Source organism: Dendropsophus ebraccatus, chromosome 2, assembly GCF_027789765.1.
Source record: "Dendropsophus ebraccatus isolate aDenEbr1 chromosome 2, aDenEbr1.pat, whole genome shotgun sequence".
NCBI classification, from domain to species: Eukaryota; Metazoa; Chordata; class Amphibia; order Anura; family Hylidae; genus Dendropsophus; species Dendropsophus ebraccatus.
Window position 1 is genome coordinate 203,527,540 of NC_091455.1, and position 11,221 is coordinate 203,538,760.

Here is an 11,221-nt window from a genome sequence, read left to right on the forward strand (position 1 = left end):
TACAGTACATTAGAGAGGACAGTGGTACAGTACATTAGAGGGGACAGTGGTACAGTACATTAGAGAGGACAGTGGTACAGTACATTAGAGGGGACAGTGGTACAGTACATTAGAGAGGACAGTGGTACAGTACATTAGAGAGGACAGTGGTACAGTACATTAGAGAGGGGACAGTGGTACAGTACATTAGAGAGGGGACAGTGGTACAGTACATTAGAGAGGACAGTGGTACAGTACATTAGAGGACAGTGGTACAGTACATTAGAGGGGACAGTGGTACAGTACATTAGAGGGGACAGTGATACAGTACATTAGAGGGGACAGTGGTACAGTACATGAGAGAGGACAGTGGTACAATACATGAGAGAGGACAGTGGTACAATACATTAGAGAGGACAGTGGTACAGTACATTAGAGGACAGTGGTACAGTACATTAGAGGGGACAGTGGTACAGTACATTAGAGGGGACAGTGATACAGTACATTAGAGGGGACAGTGGTACAGTACATGAGAGAGGACAGTGGTACAATACATGAGAGAGGACAGTGGTACAATACATTAGAGAGGACAGTGGTACAGTACATTAGAGGACAGTGGTACAGTACATTAGAGGACAGTGGTACAGTACATTAGAGGACAGTGGTACAGTACATTAGAGGACAGTGGTACAGTACATGAGAGGACAGTGGTACAGTACATGAGAGAGGACAGTGGTACGGTACATTACAGGGGGCAGTGGTACAGTACATTGGAGGGCAGTAGTAATATAGTTTATTAGGTAGGCAGTGGCAAACTACATTGTGGGCACAGTATAATACCAGGACAGTGGCACTATTTAATATAAAAACAGTTCATAAGAGGCACAGTTTATACAGGGGGGCGGTGGTACAGTTCATTAGGACAAAGGGGTACCATTTATTTAGCACAAAGGGGAGGGGGGCTAACTGCAGATGGAGGCACAAAGTGGGGGCCCAACTAGTGTTGAGGGCATAAGGGGGGGGGGCTAACTACAGAGGGCAAAGAGAGGGAACACAACTACAGATGGGGCATGAAGAGGATGTCTTACTACAGATGAGGGCACAATGATGGATCCTAACTACAGATACAGGCATAAAGAAGGGATCTAAGTATAGAAAGAAGCACAGAAAAGAAAAAATGACTACAGATTGGTCTTCAAAGAGGTCTCAGTTACTGTTTAAGGGCACTATGATGGAGAGTTTGTATAGAGGTGGTAAAAGGTGCTGTAAAAGTAAGGTGCTGAAGATGTTTGTCTGGCAGATACTGCTGTGATGATTTGTGGTTAGAAGAGTCTTCACAATGAAAAAGAAAAGGAAACCTGACCCACTCTCATCAGAGAAGACGTCACCTGTGAGTCACTGGATGTGTCTGCACTTTACTTACACCTCTATTTGTTTGGGGTCTACTGAGGTTCCCTATGGGTAACATAATAGGTTGGGGGCCCACTCAGACTCACTCGCCCCCCCTAGGCTGAACCCCTAGCTACGCCCCTGAGCGTCAGGGAGTGGAGCAGACTGTAGATTCTCTTATCTCTACTCCTCAGCCTTTAATAGCAGATAACAGAGAGCAATAGATGATGTTTTCTTAAAATCGGTTTATCTCCAGCCAGAATTAGCTTCTCTATAATCGGATGCAGCTGGTGACCTCATCGTTCTTCCTTGTTTGAATGAAGATTACGATAAGAATTTCCCAATCAGCCAGGAATATTGAGACCTATAAACAGAATATAAGAGAGGAGCGGAGGGAGGAGCCGTCAGATCCCATACGAGAGGCCAAGATGCTGGGCTGGAGGCTGTCTCTGCTGCTCCTCGCTGCTCTCACATTACACCACTGTCTCGCCGACTGGTGACCAATGTGAAGATGAAGCGGCCAAAGAAGACACATCCGTAAATGACGTCCTTGACCAGCAACCCTCTGATCCCCTGAAGGTAAAGAATGCATTTCATTTACCATTTATCATTCCATCCCAAGTGGGGAGATTTCACTGTTTCAGAGCTTGCGGCATCATCATGAATGGGACTTCTGATAGTCCGTTGCATAGCATACAATATACTGTATCAGCGGAACGTGTGGATCTGGCCTAAGGCTCCATTTACACCCAGTACAGTATTTCGGTCAATATTTGTATTCAAAACCAAAGGTGGAACTGTCAGAAAAAACACTATAATAGAAACATTTGTACCTTTTCTGTATGTTTGACCCACTCCTGGTGCTCAAAGTACTGACTTAAATATTATATGTGTACATATCCTAATACTGATATTGTGTAATACTCTGTGGTGTCAACATAGATAGACAGCAGGACAGAAATAACATGAAACAGTCATAATAAAACTAAACACATGGAAAACAATCTGAATGAATTGGCAACCTAAATGCTTGAAGTGTTTGGGGAACATTTATAGCGCTGTATAAAAGAACCTAGAACACTGCCTCCTATATACAGGAATATAAGTACTATAATACTGCTCCTATATGCAAGAATATAACTACTATAATACTGCTCCTGTATACAGGAATATAAGTACTATAATACTGCCCCCTATATACAAGAATATAACTACTATAATACTGCTCCTATATACAGGAATATAACTACTATAATACTGCTCCTATATACAAGAATATAACTACTATAATACTGCTCCTATATACAAGAATATAACTACTATAATACTGCTCCTATATACAGGAATATAACTACTATAACACTGCCTCCTATATACAAGAATATAACTACTATAATACTGCTCCTATATACAAGAATATAACTACTATAATACTGCTCCTATATACAGGAATATAACTACTATAATACTGCTCCTATATACAAGAATATAACTACTATAATACTGCTCCTATATACAGGAATATAACTACTATAATACTGCTCCTATATACAAGAATATAACTACTATAATACTGCCCCTATATACAAGAATATAACTACTATAATGCGGTTCAGGGAAGAAACAGAGTGCTGCACCTCACACCTATGGCTAATACTAGTGCCGCTAGGCTAAATAAAAAACACATCAGAATTTTGTGTATGAATTGATCAAGCCATACTGCCCCATGTACCTCGTGCCGGTATCTGATACACATGGGTCCCTACACTAAGTCCACACCGTGCCAGTCAGTGGCCACCAACCCCAGACTTGTGCTGCTTGGGGGAGACCTTCTCCGCCGGCGGTGCTGGCCGGGTTCTGGTGTGGTGTTTTTGGGTCTGGTCCTGTGGCATGGGGGTCGCAGGGCCGTCCCATGGCCCCCGTTCCCTGTCTGTGCACGCCTGCGGGGTTGGTGGCCACTGACTGGCACGGTGTGGACTTAGTGTAGGGACCCATGTGTATCAGATACCTGCACGAGGTACATGGGGCAGTATGGCTTGATCAATTCATACACAAAATTCTGATGTGTTTTTTATTTAGCCTAGCGGCACTAGTATCGGCCATAGGTGTGAGGTGCAGCACTCTGTTTCTTCCCTGAACCGCATAACTACTATAATACTGTCCCCTATATACAGGAATATAACTACTATAATACTGCTCCTACACATTGTTGTTCTTCTACACATTCATTTTTAACATGAACTGTTTTTATGTTCATCTAGCACCCCGGTTGGCGGGTGCGTCCTAGTTCTTTGTCTCTAGGTGTAGCTCCCAATGAAGCCTAACCCCAAGCGGACGAGCGTCTGTCAGTAAAGTACGTCGGCCTAAAGCTTCTTTGCTTTACTGGGGATCAGTCTCTCTGCCTTTTCCTTCGGGGGTGACTGTCCTAACTATGAAGATCCTCGGTGTAGGCAAGGTTGTCTCTTCTATGATCTGGTTACCCCACCTTTTGGGTTTAGCACTGCATCTTAGCTTAGTTGGCTCTATCTAAACTTAACAGGTCTAAGATTAAGACTCATCTGCCCACCAAACAGGAACTCCCTACCTTTTATAGGGTATTGTGACAGGAAGAGTGAGAGAGGAGAGAGAAGAAGAAGTGTATAGAGTGTCTGCTCAATAAAACAATACACATAAACCACACAGGGGGAAAGAGACATCTAGTGGCTGCGACGGAGAATGCAGCTAAAATCACTTGGTGTGACACCTGAACGAACTAGTTTTAGTAAAGACAGGAGAACCACCCAGCCCAGACCCGATAGACGACCACGGCCACCTATGCGACCTATCTGGCCTATACCACCAATAAGACGCCCTGTATGGCCTAGACCACCTGTATTTCCCCCTATAAGAGGCTAGTGTGGCAGACTGTGCTCTGATGCTGCCGGGCATTGGTGGAGTCACATCACAGCATCTGACTTTGCTACAGTACTAAAAAAAATTGTTGCAAATAATACATCGAAACCTGCAAATAAGAATAAAAGCTTCTGATTGTTTAATACCCTGTTTATAGCGTCATCTCTGTGAGGAAGAATAAGGATGAGGATGAGAAGGATGGAAGGTGATTTATGATCATGATGGTTTCCAGCCTCACCTTTCTCTTAGATAAGTTACGTTTTAATGACAACCTTATACCATAATATTCCGACAAAGGTGTTAAAGGAGTTAAAAGGCCTCATTTATATAACAGTGTCTCCTCCTATAGACTTACACTTAGTGAGAGAAGGTCGTGACCACAAGGTGCTGTGAGAAGTCGGGGATCTCATGACCTCTATCACTATGTATAGTCAGCTTAGACATAAGGTCCATGTACAGAAGGTGTGAATCAGGTCTTACACTTCTGCTGACCTACACACCAGGCCCCCAGCATGGAGCAGCAGTATTTAGAAAGGATGCATTATGTATGTTTTATATACAGTACAGTATGCATTTTCTATGTGTTATATAAAGTACAGTATGCATTGTGTATGTGTTATATACAGTTCCGTATGTGTTATGTATCTGTTACATACAGTACAGTATGCATTGTGTATGTGTTATATACAGTACAATATGGTATGTATGTGTTATATATAGTACAGTATGTGTTATGTATGTATAATGTAGGTTATATACAGTATGTGTTATGTATGTATAATGTACGTTATATACAGTATGCATCATGTATGTAATGTGAATGGGCTGTATCTGTATTCTTTCTGTACGGTGTGAGCATAGCGTGTGTATGGAATGTGACTAATATTTAGGTTGCTATATTTACTGGAGTTGTCACACCCAGAGATCAGTCTGTACACACCCAGTCCAGGACACACCAGCATTCTTAGATATCACCCCTGTATCTATAACAAATGAATTATCACTAGAGACGAGGGAACTTTTAAAAAGTTTGGTTTGTTCGGTTCGGTGGAAGTTCACCCACTGCCATCCTGTCTCAGCCCAGCAGTGGACGTTGGTGAATCAGCAGCGTAAAATAACGCTTTATCCCTGGTCAGCAGTGGACGCTGGTGGGTCAGCAGCTTTTTTATTGGGGAAATTCCCATGCTCATGTCACTATCCTAAAAACATTTTAAAATGCCTTTATTTTTATTTATTTATTTATTTTAATTTTGTGGCAAAGTTCGAAATGAACCCAGGTTTGTCAGGTTTGGTGCGCTCACCTCTTATTATCACAACTATCACTACACCACCTATAAATGTCAGAACCCAGTATTGATGACAATGTGATCACAATAACAACTTATAGAAACAGCTTATGGGTAGCTTCACGTGTACCGTATCACAGCGGATTTGATATAAATAACTGAACACAGAATCAAATTTGCAGTGGACCCTGTACATGTGAACGCACCCTAAAGGGGGTATTCTGCTCAAACATAGCTTTGGATATGTTGCTGCCCATGGAGAGACAAACAATTCCTTCCATACTTGTTATTATCTAGTCAGTCTCCTTCCCCCAGTTCTCAGCTGCTGCTTTCTGCTGAAGACACACAAATCTGTGTGTGAGCTTTTCTCTCTCCCTCTCCTCCCCCCTCCCTTCTGAGACGGCTGATGTAACCAAGTTACTGACTGGCTGTATCTGCAACATTGTAGCTTCTTTGTAATGCTGGAACCGATAATCACAGTGAGTTCATTAGCAACTTGACCTCATAATAACCCTCCTAGCATTGCAAAGAAGCTACAATGTTGCAGATAAAGCCAGTCAGGGACTTATTTACATTAGCTGTCTGGGAAGGGAGGGGGGAGGAGGAGGACACAGAGAGAAAAGCTCACACACAGATTTTTGTGTCTTCAGCAAAAAGCAGCAGCTGAGAACTGGGGAAAGGAGACTGAATAGATAATAACAAGTATAGAAGGAACTGTTAATCTCACCATGGGCAGCAACATATCAAAACAAATGTTTGAGTGGAATATCCCTTTAACTGAATGTCTGGTCTCAATGGAAATGTTCCGTGCAGCCGGCACGAGTGTAAGATATATGTGGTGTCAGCTGATGATCTGCTCGGCACTGTGTGGAAATGGAGACGAATCAGCAACCTGAAAAAACTCCTGCAGAGATAGGTAAAGTGTTTCTGTGAGACTAACCTTGCAGTGACTGTCCGTGCTGGGTTACTGGCGGTATTCATGCTGTCCGTTTGTGAAATCTACTTGTCCAAGTAGTTTACAATCGTAGTTCACAAGAAGAAAGTTTGTGATGAGCCCTTTCCAGCCGATGGCGGGATTTTACTCACTTCAAAAGCAGAGTCTTGCGCACATGGTGACGTCACCAACGTGTTTCAGAGGAATTATGTCCTCCTTCATCAGGGAAGTGGTTTCCTTGCCAGTGTCCTGGTGGGGGGTTGAGAGCGAACCTTGTCCTCTGGAGAAGGTTCTTTGATGACGTCCTGTCTCTCGTCCTCTGGAGAAAGTTCTTTGATGACATCCTGTCTCTCGTCCACTGGAGAAGGTTCATTGATGACATCCTGTCTCTCGTCCTCTGGAGAAGGTTCATTGATGACGTCCTGCCTCTAGTCCTCTGGAGAAGGTTCATTGATGACATCCTGCCTCTCGTCCTCTGGAGAAGGTTCATTGATGACGTCCTGCCTCTCGTCCTCTGGAGAAGGTTCATTGATGACATCCTGCCTCTCGTCCTCTGGAGAAGGTTCATTGATGACGTCCTGCCTCTCGTCCTCTGGAGAAGGTTCATTGATGACATCCTGCCTCTCGTCCTCTGGAGAAGGTTCATTGATGACGTCCTGCCTCTCGTCCTCTGGAGAAGGTTCATTGATGACGTCCTGGCTCTCGTCCTCTGGAGAAGGTTCATTGATGACGTCCTGCCTCTCGTCCTCTGGAGAAGGTTCATTGATGATGTCCTGTCTCTCGTCCTGTGGAGAAGGTTCATTGATGATGTCCTCTTTATATAGGCAGGAAGCCATCTTTCCTGGTGGCGGTTTGACTGCGAATCTCGTCCTCTGGGGAAGGTTCATTGATGACGCCCTGATAAAATGGAGCATTTCTCGCCTACCAGGGATCATAGACTAATTGTATAAGAGACAGTAGGGATATAATGATCAGTCTTAGTTTTGTCTTCGCACATGACTTAGTTCCATAGACTCCTATTATATAATTCAGGCTGCCACTTTCCTATGATAGATTCCTAGAGCGCCCATTCTGTACAATATTCTGACACATCATCTCCGATGAGGAAATTCCTCCTTGTGATTTCACAACCTCAGATTTTTGCTGTCGGATTTATTGAGTGTGATAACCTGTAATTACCCATCGGGGTGCGGTCCATGGATGCTGCTCTATATAGGTGGGTGGTGACAGGGACAGAGCTGTGCATCTTCCTGCAGACTAGACAGCGAGTGGTGGAGCCATGAAGAGTCTAGGGGTCTTGTTGCTGGTGGCCGCATCAGTTCTGTGGTCAGCAAGCGGTCAGGACAAGCCCATGTGCTGCAAGAGTCGCTGGTGCAATGGATGTGCATGCCGCCGCGTGAGCTACAAGGTCAGTCTTCTAAAGCTATTGCCATACCGACCGCTAACCCTAATGCCTACCCTGACCACTAACCCTAATGCCTACCGCGACCACTAACCCTATAGCCTATCCTGACCACTAACCCTAATTTCCTACCCTGACCATTAACCCTAATTTCCTACCCTTACCACTAATCCTAATGCCTACTCTGACCACTAGCCTTAATGCTTACCCCGACCACTAACCCTAATGCCTACCCCAACCACTAATCTTAATGCCTACCCCAACCACTAATCTTAATGCTTACCCCAACCACTAATCTTAATGCCTACCCCAACCACTAATCTTAATGCCTACCCCAACCACTAATCTTAATGCCTACCCCAACCACTAAACCTAATGCCTACCCCGACCATTAACCCTAATGCCTACTCTGATCACTAACAATAATACCTACCCTGACCACCAACCCTAATGCCTACCCAGCCACCAACCCTACTCTTATTCATCACCCCTAACTGCTGCCCCTAACCTAATCCAAATTAAACCATATCCATAAAAACCATCATAGCCAGCCACGCAGCAAAAATCGCCACAAAAACAAAGTAAAAGCAGAAATGAGTTTAAATAAAACCCAACTTACATCATGTGAAAAGGTTCCTATAGGTAAATAAACTTAGGGGAAAAAAACACATTAGTAACAATATAAAATGCAGAATACAGAGAGAACTGATAACCCAACATGTTTCACCTGGAAGCAGGTGTAGATTTGGTACGCCGGGCACAGGGTCGGCCATACAGACGTTCTTGATAACACCCCCCCCCCCCCCCATACTGTATATACAAAATACAATATGTGTTAATAAATATATGTACAGGGTGACTGAACTCATAACCCCCAGTATGTGAGACCTGTACTCTTACCACCAGGTTACAGGGTCAGCTGAGAAAAGTCTATACAGCATTATGTTATCTTGATCCCCTGGTTTAAAAATACAAAATTGTAGAAATTTTGACACAAATCCATGTTTTACTTGCAATACCACATCTGGCCACATGGTGCGCCATCCAAATGAAACAAAGAGCAGGGGATTACAATCAACTACTGTATGTTATGTACACTACTCACTAGTGACATCTAGTGCTGTTCTGACCTTGGCCTGGATAGCGGCCCAGACCTCTCCTCTGCGGTAGTTGATGACCCCCCTTGTCTTCCTCTATCCACCCAGAGTATGTCTCTATGTATTATCGGCTGTAATAACTTCTTTATCTTTCTTCAGTTGACTTTGGAGGAAGAACAAATTTTAAGGAAACATCTGGAAGAGAACTCTAAGGATGAGAGCAGCAAACCATCAAAACCTTCTGAAGACGATGCAGATCTGACCGACAGGAAACCAGGAACGTCTGATTCCTCTGAGAGGGTGACCAGTACGGCCGACAATGGAGATGACACCACTGGAAGACTGCGTGGAAAAGAAGAACTCTATCATGCTAGACACCCAGACATCGATCCTACAGACCAGTTCGCTGCCTTCCCCTCCATTGACTGTCTGATGTGTAAGATGTCGCATTGTTAGGAGGACTGGAGGGTCCCGCGTCCAGCGAGGTCACAGTAACATCATTGTAGATTGAGGTCCAGTCGGAGTTTTTCTATGGGGTCCTATGATTCCTGTGTCCTCCCCTCTCCCCTTCTCCCTGTACAGCTGCTCGGCTCCACGTCCATCCAACAACGCAAAAATTTTCTGATTATCGGTGATCAATACCGATCACATATGAGTAACCAATAAAAGCGCGGCAGGCGTCAACCAATCAGCTCCTCCCCTGCTGCTTGACATGAATGGAGCGGTACTGACCGCAATATAGTAAGGGTGGCTAATGAATTCTATGGACCAGGCAACCTTAGGGTCCTATTAGATGAATCGATTTTTCGTTTTCTCCGATTACCGATTGCAAAAAACGACTTCCGAACGACTTGAAATCGTTCGCCATAATAGTCGTTAGTTACTATTGTAATTACGATCGTTCAAATACTCTAGTAAATGGATGATCGTAATTCCGAATAAAGGATATGTACATAACCGAAGGGTTTGCAAACGATGAACGGTGATTTTATGGTCAGCTCAAAAGATGCGATCAGCGACGTATGAAGTGGTTTGATCATTGCCTGCATACACACAGAGCAATTATCGTATAAATTTGAACGATATAACAATTTTTCGCATGTTAGTCTTTTCGCGTAATAGGGCCCTTTGGGGTGATTATCGTGCGAAAAATCGTTATATTGTTCAAATTTAAACGAATGCAGGCAATGATCAAAAAATTGTTCATATGTTGTTGATCAAATCTTTTGAGCTGAACCTAAAATCATTGCTAACCCCCTCCCGCCGCTACATAGTAAATTAATGTTGCTGCAGCGACGTTAATTCCCGATCGAGGATAACACAGGCGCACAAGCTGCGCCTGTGTCTTCCGCAGTGGATCCCGGCTATCAGTGATAGCTGGGGACCAGCCGCAACTCTAAGCACCGGAGCCAAGCTCCGGTGCTGAGAGTTAACCCTATAGATACTGCGGTCAGCACGACCGCAGCATCTATAGGGCTCCTGACAGAGAATTCTCCCTCTACAGAGGGAGAATTCTCTGTCTGGAGTCCATCGGGCTCTGCGAAGTGATTGCAGAGCCCAGATGGTAGCCATGGAAACCGAAAGCCTCAGGCTAAGCTGATGTCCAAAAACGACCTGGGCATTGATGTATAAATTACCCCAGGTCGTGAAAGGGTTAATCATTCACTAATCATTTTCTGTAATTCCACATTCATTCACTGATCGTTTGCTAATTGTCCACTGCAAGGGTAAAAGGGATATACAGAACAGTATATAGCATGTGAACAGGGGCGGGTCATGAAACGCGTATGCTTCAGGGACTGTTCGTAATCCTTATGGAATAATAAAGTTTTGTTTCTTCATCTTCTTACAATAATTTAGCAAACGTGTCTCCTCCTCCTGATGTCCCTGCTCTTCCCTCCCAGTGTTGACAGCTCAGTCACCAACAATCCCTCTGCTCTAAAAGTTAAAAAGCTGTGAAAACTAACAAAATAAGTTAAAAAAAAAAATTAGACAAATAAACAGCATTCCAAAATTATTTGTGTGCATTTTGTGAAAAACAAGTTGATTTTGTGTCCATAAAAATGAATTCTGTGATCAGAAATGTCAATTTTGTGCCCACAAAATTAAAGGGGTATTCCAGGAACAATTAACTTTTCCCCTATCCACAGTATAGGGGAAAAGTAGGAGATCACAGGGGGTCCGACAAATGGCGACCCATTAATAAGAGGGGCGGACTGTACTTACTGTATCATTGTGGATG